The 15,801-nt window shown below is 39.6% G+C and overlaps 1 long non-coding RNA gene across 1 annotated transcript in view; it reads right to left on the reverse strand.

Annotated features, from left to right (window-relative positions):
- Nucleotides 1-443: 443 nt before the first annotated feature.
- LOC126069996 (uncharacterized) overlaps nucleotides 444-15,801 on the reverse strand; it is a 136,751-nt gene continuing 121,393 nt past the window's right edge. Inside the window, exon 3 of the long non-coding RNA XR_007516102.1 lies at nucleotides 444-505. This is a non-coding gene — a long non-coding RNA (uncharacterized LOC126069996). The remainder of the gene's footprint in view (nucleotides 506-15,801) is intronic.

Here is a 15,801-nt window from a genome sequence, read left to right on the forward strand (position 1 = left end):
CTGGATCCTGCAGCTGGATCCTGTTTGTGTGACCTCCCGTTCCTGGGACTTGACTTAGCAGCTTACCTGTGGTATTGCCTACTGATCTTGGGATTCGCCAATTTTTGCAGCCTGTGAGCAAGAGCCCTGCTCTCTGACCTGCCGATCTTGGGTTTGCTAGCTCCTGTGGCTACATGAATCAGGAGAAGCCTCTATCCTGACTGACAGACTTGGGATGTTCCAGCCTCTACAACTGCATAAGCCATTTCCTTGATATAAACCTCTGTATATATATTTACAGGTTTTACTTCTCCAGACAACCCAGCCTAAGACCACTATTATCACTTATTTATTCTTTTCTAAGTTATTTGTTTAAATCTCCTTTGAGATTTTCATTGGAATTGAACTATTGCTACAATTTTACTGGAAAAAGAAATGAAACCTTAACAATATTTAATCTTTACATCCAAACATGCCTTTTTGTTTTTCAATCTTTCTTGAAGACATTCATATGTGCCAGGTGATTCTGGAAAAAATGAAAGAAATAATAATCAATAGGCACCATTTGCACACTTCCCTTAGTTCTTAAACACACCCAGCCTTGAAGTCAAAGAGGTGTCCTTGGGGAAGAGGAAATAAAAGAGGTATTTTATCACCCCTTCAATATTTGTTTATACCAAATTGTAATAATTTTCTGTTGGCACCTGGGTGATGAAAATGATAAGAATGACCTTTAACCCCAGAACACACGATTGCACCAAACATCCCCTTAAATAAGAAATAACTCTGATTTCTCAAGTTCTGACATTTATTCTAGACTTTCTTTGGGAAGGGAAGCAGGAACAAAATAATAAACTATGCCCTTAACCTGCATTATATACTTTTACCAAGGGAAATTCTAAAAATACAACAATAATGTTGTTGTGTTGTGCACCGTCAAGTTGATTCTGACTCAAAGTGACCCTACAGGCTGGAGTAGAACTGCCCAATAGGGTGTTCTAGGCTGTATACTTTATGGAAGCAGATCACCAGGTCTTTTCTCCCACAGAATGGCTGGTGGGTTCGAAATGCCAACCTTTCTGTTAGCAGCTGAGAGCTTAACCACTGTGCGGTCAGGGCTTCTTACAACAATAATTACTACTACTTATTTAATGTAGTCCTAGTTATACAGTGGTTAAGAGCTACAGCTGCTAACCAAAAGGTCAGTAGTTTGAATCCAGCAGTCACTCCTAGGAAACCCTATGGGACAGTTCTACTCTATCCTATAGAGTTGCTATGAGTCAGAATCAACTCAAAGGTAACGGGTTTGGTTTTCTTTTTTGGTACTTATTTAATGTCTACTTTGGAGATTACACCCAAGAAAAACCTGTGGGGAAGTTCTACTCTGTCACATGAGGTCTCTGTGAGTTGAAATCAACTCAATGACACACAACAACAAAATACTTCATGTACAAACAAGTAAATAAGTAATTAAGGCACTGCTGAAAGGTGACTGGAAAAAGCACAGGTAAAGGCTAATAATCTTAATTACTACTTCAATCACACCTACTCTTTTAAGTTCCTACTGAGAAGGAATTGGCTTCTACTCCTGTGCTACATGCCCCCAACTCACCTACCTTCTACTGCACCCAGCCAGTAATTTGTGAATATGTGTTTCATGGGTCCAAAGTAACTTGGTAGGCACATACACAATTTCAATGTTGTTGACTACCTGAGAATTTTGAGTTTTCACTCGTAAGTTTGATGTATTGGATGGGAGAACAAAATTAGTTTGCTTGGCTTACTTCTAAAATTTGGGTGTGGCTCCATCACTGAATATTCTACAACCTTGTTTCTTAAGTCCTTCAAACACTCTCACTATAAGGAAATATTCCTTATATTTAATCTAAATCTTACTTGTTCAGTCTTTTGTAACAATAAGTACTTTTTAGACAAAGAAAGAGAGCTCATCAGTCCCCGCTTCTTCATTTATAGTCTATAACCAACTCAGTTGTGAGTAGTTTCAGAGTGGTTGATAAAAGTCTTATAGTTCTCTGGGGATTATGGTCTCAGGAGACATCTAGCTCAAATGGCATAACATGGTTCATAAGGAAGATGTTCTACATTCTACTATGGTGAGTAGCATCTGGAGTCTTAAAAGCTTGCAAGTGGCCACCTAAAATATGTCCATTGGCTCCATCAAGTTTGGATCAAATGAGAATGAAGAAAACCAAAGACACAAGGAGAATATTAGTCCAGAGGACTAACAGACCATATGAACCACAGCTTCCACTAGCCTGAGCCCAGAAAAACTAGATGGTACCTGGCTACCACCACCAACCACTCTGATAGGGATCATAATAGAGGGTTCCAGACGGAGTGGGAGAAAAATGTAGAACAAAACTCAAATTCACAAAAAAAGATCAGGGAGGGGGCCAAGATGGCTGACTAGGTAGACGCTACCTCGGATCCCTCTTGCAACAAAGACTCGGAAAAACAAGTGAATCAATCACATACATGACAATCTACAAACCCTGACCAACAAACACAGATTTAAAGAGTTGACCTGAGTGACAGACACCTAGAACGAACAACTACGGGGAAGCAACGACTGTTTTCGGAGCCTGGAGCCAGCATCCCACTCAGGAAACCTTGGCGCTGGGCTTTGGACTGGGTGCAGGGGAGCTGGGCATGGCATGCTGTGACGGCGCAAACACAGGGCGCAGCCCTACCCCCCTGAACTGACCTCGGGAGGGGGCCCAGCCAGTCCGCGCGGGCAGCGTGGCGACGGGGCTGGCAGGAGGAGAAGTCGCCGGGAGGCAGCGAATGGTTTTGGAGCCGGGAGTGCAGCGTCCCAGCCGGGAACCTTGGAGCGGGGCTTTGGACTGTGCGCAGGGGAGCTGAGCACGACATCCTGTGACGGTGCAAACACGGGGCACAGCCACAGCCCCCTGAACTGACCTGGGGGGGGCCCAGCCAGTCCGCACGGGCGGCGTGGCGATGCGGCTGGCGGGAGAAGTCACCGGGAGGCAGCGACTGTTTTTGGAGCTGGGAGTGCAGCGTTCCAGCCGGGGAACCTTGACACTGGGCTTTAGACTGGCAGCAGAGGAACTGACCGCGGCTTCTGAGACAGCGCAAGCACGGGACACAGGCCTGACCCTCAGGGGCAATCTCTACGCAGCCAGCGCACACGGGCAACGCGCCCCTCGGGAATCTCAGATGAAACAGTCATCGCAAGCAAGATAAGTAACTTTGTCTATATTCCGGGGTGCTACTCTCTTCTGTTTTTCTGAACCCTCCCCTCCCCTTCCCAGGCAGCTTCATTAACATTGGAATTTCCTGAGCCAGAGGGAGAACTGCTCCCCGGTTTTTCTTTTCCTTTTTGTTTTTTTTGGTCTTTTCCTAACCCATTCTTCTGGCCTGAGAGAAGCAACCACAAAAAACCCAGGGACCAAAAATCCTTCCCTAATTGGACTAAAAACACAGAACCAGCTCCAGCCAAGCATATGTGATCCACAGTGATCCACAGTCTCGGGCTTTCATCCCTACAGGGAACAAGGTGGCTATTATAATGCAAAGGCATTTCTGATAGGGATCTGACTGCATTTGTTTTAGCGGATTTACTGGAAAGACAAGTTTCCCAGGTCTGATATCTCTGCGTATTCAACAGAGCCCTCACTGACCCACAACGGGGAACTGAGGGCTGAAGCTCCCCCAAGACCACCTAGCCTCCTGCCTTAGGGGTCTAAGGAGGGTGACACCTACCAATCTGTAGAGGTACTTGCATTGGGGGCCTAAGGTACAGCTGCAGAGCCCACCCACCAAGGTGCTTTAGGAATAGAGACACACCCACCTCACTAACACTTGAGGGAAGACTGTCAGCATCCTGCCCCCCTGGAGTGTGAACCCCAGCTGCTACTAGAATCTGGTGCACACAGCTGTTACCACTACTTCTTAAGGTGGATAGGTGACAGTGTGCATCACACACTTGATGACCCAAAATCAGATTCTACTCAAGAATAGTGAATGGACTCAGGCATATATATCTGGTAACAGCCCAAACCAGCTGGTAATAGGTCATAAGTGAGTCAAGGGCTACAACAATCAAGACAGCGCAATCTAGTAGCCCATCTATGTATATTGAAAGAAAACAAAACAAGATAAGACTCAGTGAGCAAATATAGAATAAATCACTACAATATCTTAGTGATGGCTCGGAGACAGCAGTCCATATCAAACCACATAAAGAAGCACACCATGACTGCTTCTACAACTCCCCAAACTAAAGAATCAAAATCTTTCCCAAATGAAGATACAATCCTGGAATTACCAGATGCAAAATATAAAAAAACTAATTTACAGAATGTTTTCAAGACATCAGGGATGACCTCAGAAATGAAATAAGGCAAGCTACAGAAAAAGCCAAGGAACACACTGATAAAGCAGCTGAAGAAGTAAAAAAGATTATTCAAGAACATAGTGTAAAAATTAATAAGTTGCAAGAATCCATAGAGAGACAGCATTCAGATATCCAAAAGATTAACAATAAAATTACAGAATTAGACAACGCAATAGGAAGTCAGAGGAGCAGACTTGAGCAATTAGAATGCAGAGTGGGAAATGTGGAGGACCAGGGAATTAATACCAATATAGCTGGAAAAAAAATCAGATAAAAGAATTAAAAAAAATGAAGAAACCCTAAGAATCATGTGGGACTCTATCAAGAAGGATAACTTGCGTGTGATTGGAGTCCCAGAAAACGGAGGGATGACAGAAAACACAGAGAAAATAGTTGAAGATCTGCTGGCAGAAAACTTCCCTGACATCACGAAAGATATCTAACCAAGATGCTCATCGAACCCCATTTAAGACTGATCCAAAAAGAAAAACACCAAGACATATTATCATCAAACTTGCCAAAACCAAAGATAAAGAGAAAATTTTAAAAGCAGCCAGGGATAAAAGAAAGGTCTCCTACAAGGGAGAATCAATAAGAATAAGTTCAGACTACTCGGCAGAAACCATGCAGGCAAGAAGGCAATGGGATCACATATACAGAGAACTGAAGGAGAAAAACTGCCAGCCAAGGATCATATATCCAGCAAAACTCTGAAATATGAAGGCAAAATTAAGATATTTACAGATAAACACAAGCTTAGAGAATTTGCAAAAAACCAAACCGAAGCTACAAGAAATACTAAAGGAAATTGTTTGGTCAGAAAACCAATAATATCAGATACCAGCACAACACAAGGTCACAAAACAGAACATCCTGATATCAACTCAAATAGGGAAATCACAAAAACAAATTAAGATTAATTTTTAAAGAACGCTCAAAACAGGGAATCATTGAAGTCAATATGTAAAAGATCACAATAATCAAAAAGAGGGACTAAATACAGGTGGCATAGAACAGCCATATGGAGAGGGATACAAGGCGATATAGGACAATACAAGTTAGGTTTTTACTTAGAAAAATAGGGGTAAATATTAAGGTAACCACAAAGAGGTATAACAACTCCATAACTCAAAATAAAAACCAAGAAAAACGTAACGACTCAGCAAACATAAAGTCAAATACCATGAAAATGAGGAACACACAATTTGCAAAGAAAAACGTCTCAGCACAAAAAGTAAGCGCAAAAATGAAATTGTCAACAACACACATAAAAAGGCATCAAAATGAAAACACTAAACACATACTTACTATAATTACGCTGAATGTAAATGGACTAAACGCACCAATAAAGAGACAGAGAGTCTCAGACTGGATAAAGAAACATGATCCGTCTATATGCTGCCTACAAGAGACACACCTTAGACTTAGAGACACAAACAAACTAAAAATCAAAGGATGGAAAAAAATATATCAAGCAAACAATAAGCAAAAAAGAGCAGGAGTAGCAATATTGATTTCTGACAAAATAGACTTTAAACTTAAATCCACCACAAAGGATAAAGAACGACGCTACATAATGATAAAAGGGACAATTGACCAGGAAGATATAACCATATTAAATATTTATGCACCCAATGACAGGGCTGCAAGATACATAAAACAAATTTTAACAGAACTGAAAAATGAGATAGACACCTCCACAATTATAGTAGGAGACTTCAACACACCACTTTCAGAGAAGGACAGGACATCCAGTAAGAAGCTCAATAGAGACACGGAAGACCTAATTACTACAATCAACCAACTTGACCTCATTGACTTATACAGAACTCTCCACCCAACTGCTGCAAAATATACTTTTTTTTCTAGCGCACATGGAACATTCTCTAGCATAGACCACATATCAGGTCATAAAACATCTTCTCAGACCACAAGGCCATAAAAGTGGAAATCAATAACAGAAAAATTAGGGAAAAGAAATCAAATACTTGGAAAATTAACAATACCCTCCTGAAAAAAGACTGGGTTATAGAAGACATTAAGGACGGAATAAAGAAATTCATAGAATGCAACGAGAATGAAAATACTTCCTATCAAAACCTCTGGGACACAGCAAAAGCAGTGCTCAGAGGCCAATTTATATCGATAAATGCACACATACAAAAAGAAGAAAGAGCCAAAAGCAGAGAACTGTCCCTACAACTTGAACAAATAGAAAGTGAGCAACAAAAGAATCCATCAGGCACCAGAAGAAAACAAACAATAAAAATTAGAGCTGAACTAAATGAATTAGAGAACAGAAAAAACAATTGAAAGAATTAACAAAGCTAAAAGCTCGTTCTTTGAAAAAATTAACAAAATCAATAAACCATTGGCTAGACTAACTAAAGAAATACAGGAAAGGAAACAAATAACCCGAATAAGAAACGAGAAGGGCCACATCACAACAGACCCAACTGAAATTAAAACAATCATATCAGATTATTACGAAATATTGTACTCTAACAAATCTGCAAACCTAGAAGAAATGGATGAATTCCTGGAAAAACACTACCTACCTAAACTAACCCAATCAGAAGTAGAACAACTAAATAGACCCATAACAAAAAAAGAGATTGAAACGGTAATCAAAAAACTCCCAACAAAAAAAAGCCCTGGCCCGGATGGCTTTACTGCAGAGTTCTACCAAACTTTCAGAGAGGAGTTAACACCACTACTACTAAAGGTATTTCAAAGCATAGAAAATGACGGAATACTGCCTAACTCATTCTATGAAGCCACCATTTCCCTGATACCAAAACCAGGTAAAGACATCACAAAAAAAGAAAATTACAGACCTATATCCCTCATGAACATAGATGCAAAAATCCTCAACAAAATTCTAGCCAACAGAATTCAACAACATATCAAAAAAATAATTCACCACGACCAAGTGGGATTTATACCAGGTATGCAAGGCTGGTTTAGTATTAGAAAAACCATTAATGTAATCCACCATATAAATAAAACAAAAGACAAAAACCACATGATCTTATCAATTGATGCAGAAAAGGCATTTGACAAAGTCCAACACCCATTTATGATAAAAACTCTCACCAAAATAGGAATTGAAGGAAAATTCCTCAACATAATAAAGGGCATCTATACAAAGCCAACAGCCAACATCACTCTAAATGGAGAGAGCCTGAAAGCATTTCCCTTAAGAACGGGAACCAGACAAGGATGCCCTTTATCACCGCTCTTATTCAACATTGTGCTAGAGGTCCTAGCCAGAGCAATTAGGCTAGACAAAGAAATAAAGGGCATCCGGATTGGCAAGGAGGAAGTAAAATTATCTCTATTTGCAGATGACATGATCTTATACACAGAAACCCTAAGGAATCCTCCAGAAAACTACTGAAACTAATAGAAGAGTTTGGCAGAGTCTCGGGTTATAACATAAACATACGAAAATCACTTGGATTCCTCTACGTCAACAAAAAGAACATCGAAGAGGAAATCACCAAATCAATACCATTCACAGTAGCCCCCAAGAATATAAAATACTTAGGAATAAATCTTACCAAGGATGTAAAAGACCTATACAAAGAAAACTACAAAGTACTACTACAAGAAACTAAAAAGGACCTACTTAAGTGGAAAAACATACCTTGCTCATGGATAGGAAGACTTAACATAGTAAAAATGTCTATTCTACCAAAAGCCATCTATACATACAATGCACTTCCGATACAAATTCCAATGTCATTTTTTAATGTGATGGAGAAACAAATCACCAACTTCATATGGAAGGGAAAGAAGCCTCGGATAAGTAAAGCATTACTGAAAAAGAAGAAGAAAGTGGGAGGCCTCACTCTAACTGATTTTAGAACCTATTATACCGCCACAGTAGTCAAAACAGCCTGGTACTCGTACAACAACAGGCACATAGACCAATGGAACAGAATTGAGAACCCAGATACAAACCCATCCACATACGAGCAGCTGATATTTGACAAAGGCCCAGTGTCAGTTAATTGGGGAAAAGATAGTCTTTTTAACAAATGGTGCTGGCATAACTGGATATCCATTTGCAAAAAAATGAAACAGGACCCATACCTCACACCATGCACAAAAACTAACTCCAAGTGGATCAAAGACCTAAACATAAAGACTAAAATGATAAAGATCATGGAAGAAAAAATAGGGACAACATTAGAAGCCCTAATACAAGGTATAAACAGAATACAAAACATTACCAAAAATGACGAAGAGAAACCAGATAACTGGGAGCTCCTAAAAATCAAACACCTATGCTCATCTAAAGACTTCACCAAAAGAGTAAAAAGACCAACTACAGACTGGGAAAGAATTTTCAGCTATGACATCTCCGACCAGCGCCTGATCTCTAAAATCTATATGATTCTGTCAAAACTCAACCACAAAAAGCAAACAACCCAATCAAGAAGTGGGCAAAGGATATGAACATGCACTTCACTAAAGAAGATATTCAGGCAGCTAACAGATACATGAGAAAATGCTCTCGATTATTAGCCATTAGAAAAATGCAAATTAAAACTACGATGAGGTTCCATCTCACTCCAACAAGGCTGGCATTAATCCAAAAAACACAAAATAATAAATGTTGGAGAGGCTGCGGAGAGACTGGAACTCTTATACACTGCTGGTGGGAATGTAAAATGGTACAACCACTTTGGAAATCTATCTGGCGTTACCTTAAACAGTTAGAAATAGAACTACCATACAACCCAGAAATCCCACTCCTCAGAACATACCCTAGAGAAATAAGAGCCTTCACACAAACAGATATATGCACACTCATGTTTATTGCAGCTCTGTTTACAATAGCAAAAAGCTGGAAGCAACCAAGGCGTCCATTAACGGACGAATGGTTAAATAAATTGTGGTATATTCACACAATGGAATACTACGCATCGATAAAGAACAGTGACGAATCTGTGAAACATTTCATAACATGGAGGAACCTGGAAGGTATTATGCTGAGCGAAATTAGTCAGAGGCAAAAGGACAAATATTGTATAAGACCACTATTATAAGATCTTGAGAAATAGTATAAACTGAGAAGAACACATACTTTTGTGGTTGGGGGGGAGGGAGGGAGGATGGGAGAGGGTTATTTACCGATTAGTTAGTAGATAAGAACTACTTTAAGTGAAGGGAAGGACAATACTCAATACATGAAAGGTCAGCTCAACTGGACTGGACCAAAAGCAAAGAAGTTTCCAGGATAAACTGAATGCTTCAAAGGTCAGCGGAGCAAGGGCAGGGGTCTGGGAACTATGGCTTAGGGGGACTTCTAAGTCAATTGGCAAAATAATTCTATTATGAAAACATTCTGCATCCCACTTTGAAATGTGGTGTCTGGGGTCTTAAATGCTAACAAGCGGCCATCTAAGATGCATCAATAGGTCTCAACCCATCTGGATCAAAGAAGAATGAAGAACACCAAGGTCATATGATAACTACGAGCCCAAGAGACAGAAAGGGCCACATGAACCAGAGACCTACGTCATCCTGAGACCAGAAGAACTAGATGGTGCCCGGCCACAACCAATGACTGCCCTGACAGGGAGCACAACAGAGAACCCCTGAGGGTGCAGAAGATCAGTGGGATGCAGACCCCAAATTCTCATAAAAAGACCAGACTTAATGGTCTGACTGAGACTAGAGGAATCCTGGAGGTCATGGTCCCCAGACTTTCTGTTGGCCCAGGACAGGAACCATTCCCGAAGACAACTCATCAGACATGGAAGGGTTTGGACAGTGGGTAGGAGAGAGATGCTGATGAAGAGTGAGCTATTTGTATCAGGTGGACACTTGAGACTGTCTTGGCATCTCCTGTCTGGAGGGGGCATGGGAGGGTAGAGAGGGTTGGAAGCTGGCAAAATTGTCATTAAAGGAGAGACTGGAAGGGCTGACTCATTAGGGGGAGAGAAAGTGGGAGTATGGAGTAAGGTGTATATAAACTTATATGTGACAGACTGACTTGATTTGTAAACGTTCACTTGAAGCTCAATAAAAATTAAAAAAAAAAAAAAAAGATCAGACTTACTAGTCTGAGAGAGACTGGAGGAACCCCTAAGACTATGGCCCCCAGATACCCTGCTAACTTGGAACAGAAGCCACTCCCAAAGTCCACCCTTCGGCCAAAGATTAGACAGGCCTATAAAACAAACAATAACGCACTAGAAAAAAATAAATAAATAAATAAATAAAACAATAACACACATGAGGAATGTGCTTCTTAGTTCAATCAAGGATACAAGGCCAAATGGACAACATCTGCCCAAAGGTAAAAAACAAGAAGGCAGGAAGGGAAAGGAAAACTGGACAAATGAACATAGAGAACCCAGGGCGGAAAGGGCAAAGGTGAGAGTGCTGACACATTGCGGGGATTGCAACCAATGTCACAAAACAATTTCTACATAAATTTTTGAACGAGAAAGTAATTTGTTCTATAAAATTTCACCTAAAACACAATAATTCTTTTTTTCAATCTTACAGTTCTAGTCCATATGTTGCTTGGGTTTAATTTTTTATTTTAAAAGCATTTTATTAATCTTATAGCAAAATCGGGAATAAAATCCATCTCTTAACATTCTCTAAGAACAACGATTAGTAAACCATTAATGTTTACTAACATAAGTTTCCAGGATTATTTAAATCAAATGTCTAATTTTGGCATAGCTAATTTTTTTTTAAGTATAAATATGTTTATACCAGAAAGTGACACATATTTTCAAGACTTACTTTCATTATGATCTCTACAAGATGTTTGAAAGTGACATTTTGAAAACTTTTTTTTTAAACAGCTCTATCAAATATCATTGCTGCTGAGCTTTCTGACTCCTCCCTTCTAGCTCTTCAGTGGCCTTCAGAGCCTACTGGATTCCAGAGCTTAATCATCTGTATGATGAATCAAACTTTGGGGAGCAGTTTCTAAAATTAAGCTATATATTCTTTGGTGGATAAATAAGCTAAGAAGGAAGGGGAGATATTGTGACTTGGGGAGGTAGCTAACATGTCATCCTTTGACAGAGAAATAAATTTAAAAAATAAAATAAATGAAGATGAAAAGAATAGCCCTGGACTGTGACATTTCCAACAGGTAAGATACTGGAAAACAAACCTCTAAAACGGTAAAGAAAAATTTTGCAAATGTGTTTTTAAACGTGCGTTTCATGTTAAAATATTTCAGTTTTAAAATATGTGAAGAACATTAGAAACTGAAACTGTATACAGTGTTCTCACGCCTAATTATACCAGAGGTCTTCTTGCTTATATGATCTGAAAAAATAATTCACAACTTTAGAATGCACCGTTGTAAGAAAATTGTCAAAAGAAACCACCAAAAACCAGTATTGGCACACTGGGGTTTTAATTCTTGTTGGTCTGTTTGTAAGTAAACTTCAAAACCAGGTACATTCATTTTCATTAGAAGAAATGAGCTCTTCTTTCTGGATGCATTTAATGCATTTTTTTTTTTTTTTAAGAATTAAAAATCTCAACGTTGCTAAAATGAAAAGCTGTGTTATTAAACTTTAAAGAAAATTAAATTCAGACAATCTGTGGTGGCTTGATTTTAAAAGTGACTTATTAGGCTTTGAAAATGAAACATGTACATTTTCCACTAACACATTATAGAGGAGCAGGAAATTGTCAAATTCAAGGAAAAACTTATGAAGCATCTCCAGCAGAGAAAATCAAAGTATATGTAAGAATAGGTGGGTCAAATGTTATTCCCAAATCTTAAAAGACAGCACACTTCTGCATTAGACAGAAGGGAAGTTTGATATTTTGGAATAGGTAAATATTTGACTAGGATAAGGAGTTTACATGATGTTGAATAACCAGGCCAATTTCACGTTTTAATAAGGCTATGAGAGAGTTTTTTATGAGAGAGTAGGCATTTGTTTCTTGATGCTTCTTGTGGTTACTTAACATAGTTCTTTGTTCTTAGGGAAAGCTCTAAGCCGTGTCTTTACAGATAGTCTAGCTCCATTTGTTTTCATAGAATGTAAATAGTTAATTTGACCAGTATATTAAAAAATTAAATGACCAAATAAATAAGAAATATTGCTTTGTGTATGGTTTAGAACATACATGTCTCCTTTCCCTGCTATTAACTATGCAACTATGAGCAAGTCACTGAGTCTTAGTTCCCATGTTTGTAAAATCAGAATTAAAGAATCAGGAGGCCAGGCCAAGATGGTGGAGTAGTCAGAAGCTGCCGGTGATCCCTCTCACAACAAAGGCCCGAAAAAACAAGTGAAATGATTATATACATGACAAGCTAGGAGCCCTGAACATAAAAGGCTAAGTTAGGAAATCAGACTGAGCAGCAGGGGGAGGGAGAGATGGTTCAGAAGCAGCAAGGAGCTGCCCGACCTGACTCAGTGGGAACCCATACCCCTCAGGAACAATCCCCTGGAGTGACCGCGGCAGGGCTGGCAATAGTGTTCAGGACGTGATTTCCTCAGGGAGAGACAGCAAGCCACACAATCTACTCATACCTCTGGAATCGGAGAAGAAAGGTACTCTCAGCAAAAGCTAAGTACATGTGTTTATTTTACCATGCCCCCAGCCCCCAAGCTGGCTTCAGTGGCTGTTGATTTCCATGGGCCTGAGATAGGTCCTGCTGCATGCCCTAAGCCATTCTCCCGGGCTTGGAGAAGGAATAAATTAACAACTGGGGGAAAAGATAACCTGCCAGCTCCACTAAGCTGGAGAGCTTAGGACAGAAGCGGCTCCTGTCCAGGCATGAAAAGTCCATGGACTTTGAATACCTTTCACACCTGCAAGAACCTGTGTGGACCCATTTCAGGGGATTAGGCCCTTGTTGGCAGACTGCAATGCTGTGTATGTGCTTGAGATCTGACTTCAACTGTTTCAGCTGTGCGGTGAAGAGGTGGGTTTTTGAAGTTTGATACCTCTTTGCCTATTGAACAGGGTAGTCACCTACCCACATCAGGGGCCTGAGGACTGGTGGCTCCATCCAGCTAGCCACCGGCGACAGGGGTCTAAGGATAAGTGATGCCTCCGGGCCTAACAACCAAAAGCACTGGATGCCCATGGTCCAGCTGCAGAACGCACCTACCTGTGCATTCTAGGGAACAGGGACGTGCTTTCCTCACAGACACTCAGGGGACAGTTGTCAGCCCCCTGCCTTGTTCAGAGCGTGACCCCCTGCTGCAACCAGATAGCTGTGCCTATACCAATCACCTCTACCCCTCTGAGACTTTAGGACAGCGCCTGTGCCACACACTTGTTGACTAACTACTGGGACACCTGAGCTGAATCCATACAAGCAAAGTGAACAGACGCCTAGGCTCCTATACCTGGTAACAGCTATAGCCATCTGGAGATAGGACGTTAGAGCTTCAAAGACAAAAATAATCAAGCTAGCTCACTCAAGTAGCCTATTTGGGCTTATCAAAACAAAAGAAAGCAAGAAGTTAGGATACAGTAAGCAAACATAAAATAAATTAATACAATAACTTATAGACAGCTAGGAGACAATAGTCAATATCGAGTCACATAAAGAAGCAGACCATGATTGCTTCAACGAGCTCTCAGAACAAACAATCAAGGAATCTTCCAGATGAAGGTGTCTTCCTGGAATTACCAGATGTAGAATACAAAAGATTAATATACAGAACTCTTCAAGAGATCAGGAAAAACACAGAACAAGCCAAGGAATACATAGATAAAGCAGCTGAAGAAATTAAAATGGTTATTCAAGAACATAATGAAAAATTTAATAGGCTGGAAGAATCCATAGAGAGACAGCAATCAGAAATTTAGAAGATTAACAATAAAATTACAGAATTAGACAACTCCATAGAAAGTCAAAGGAGCAGAATTGAGGATATGCAAGGCAGAATTACTGAGACTGAAGACAAAGCACTTGGCAGCAATATATTAAAGAAAAATAAGCTAGAAAAAAATTTTTTAAATGAAGAAACCCTAAGAATCATGTGGGACTCTATCAAGAGAAATAACCTACGAATGATTGGAGTAACAGAACAGGGAGGGTAACAGAAAATACAGAGAGAACTGTTGAAGCTTTGTTGGCAGAAAACTTCCCTGATATCATGAAAGATGAGAAGATATCCATCCAAAATTCTCACTGAACTCCACATAAGGTAGATCTCAAAAGAAAGTCACCAAGACATGTTATAATCAAACTTGCCAAAACCAAAGATAAAGAGAACATTTTAAGAGTGGCTAGGGATAAATAAAAAGTTACCTACAAAGGAGAGTCAATAAGAATAAACTTGGACTACTTGGCAGAGACCATGCAGGTAAGAAAGCAATGGGATGACTTACATAAAGCATTGAAGGAAAAAAATTATCAGCCAAGAATCATATATCCAGCAAAACTGTCTCTCAAATGTGAAGGTGAAATTAGGACATTTCCAGATAAACAGAAGTTTAAGGAATTTGTAAAAACCAAACCAAAACTACAAGAAATACTAAAGGGAGTTCTCTGGTTAGAAAATCAACAACATCAGGTATCAAACCAAGACTAGAACACAGGACAGAGCAACCAGATATCAACCCAGACAGGGAAATCACAAAAATAAATCAAGATTAAAAAAACACTCAAAACAGGGAACCAGCAACGTCATTATGTAAAAGATGGCAACATTAAAAACAATGAAGAGGGACTAAAAAATGTAGTCACAGGTCTTTCAAATGGAGAAGACGTCAAGGTGATATAAAGAAATAAAATTTAGGTTTAAATTTAGTAAATTAAGGTAACCACAAAGGTGACTAACAATCCTACATATCAAAATAAAATAGAAGAAAAACATAAAGACTCAGTAAAACCAAAATCAACCACAATAAATAAGAGGAAAAGACAATATATAAACAACTCACCACAAAAAATTAAGTGGAAAAAGAAACTGTCAACAATACACAAAAAAAGACATCAAAATGACAGCACTAAGCTCATACCTATCCATAATTATGCTGAATGTAAATGGACTAAATGCACCAATAAACAGACAGAGAGTGGCAGAATGGATTTAAAAAAAAAAAAAACATGATCTGACTACGTACTGCCTACAGGAGACGGAATTAATCATTCCTCAAAAAAAAAAATTTTTTTTTCATCTACAGTACAGGACTGCTGGAGAGATCAAGTAAGACAGTCCACCAAGCAAAAGAATTTTTGATAAGTGAATTAATAAATGGGCCAACACTTTAAAAATCAGTAAGCCCTAAACAAGTGTGAGCTGTTACTTGCATCAACAAAACCAAAGAAGCTGTATTCCTAGAAGTTTTAAGGAAAGAGAGAAAGAGCGTTCTATGTGGTCCTACCCAGAAAGAGGAGAGCAAACCAGGGAACCTGGAAAGGAACCCTTCCAACCCCAGGGTTCTTCAGCTACAAAAAGGCAAACTTTGGGGTCTCTTAC

This window comes from Elephas maximus, chromosome 2, assembly GCF_024166365.1.
Source record: "Elephas maximus indicus isolate mEleMax1 chromosome 2, mEleMax1 primary haplotype, whole genome shotgun sequence".
Taxonomy (NCBI): Eukaryota; Metazoa; Chordata; class Mammalia; order Proboscidea; family Elephantidae; genus Elephas; species Elephas maximus.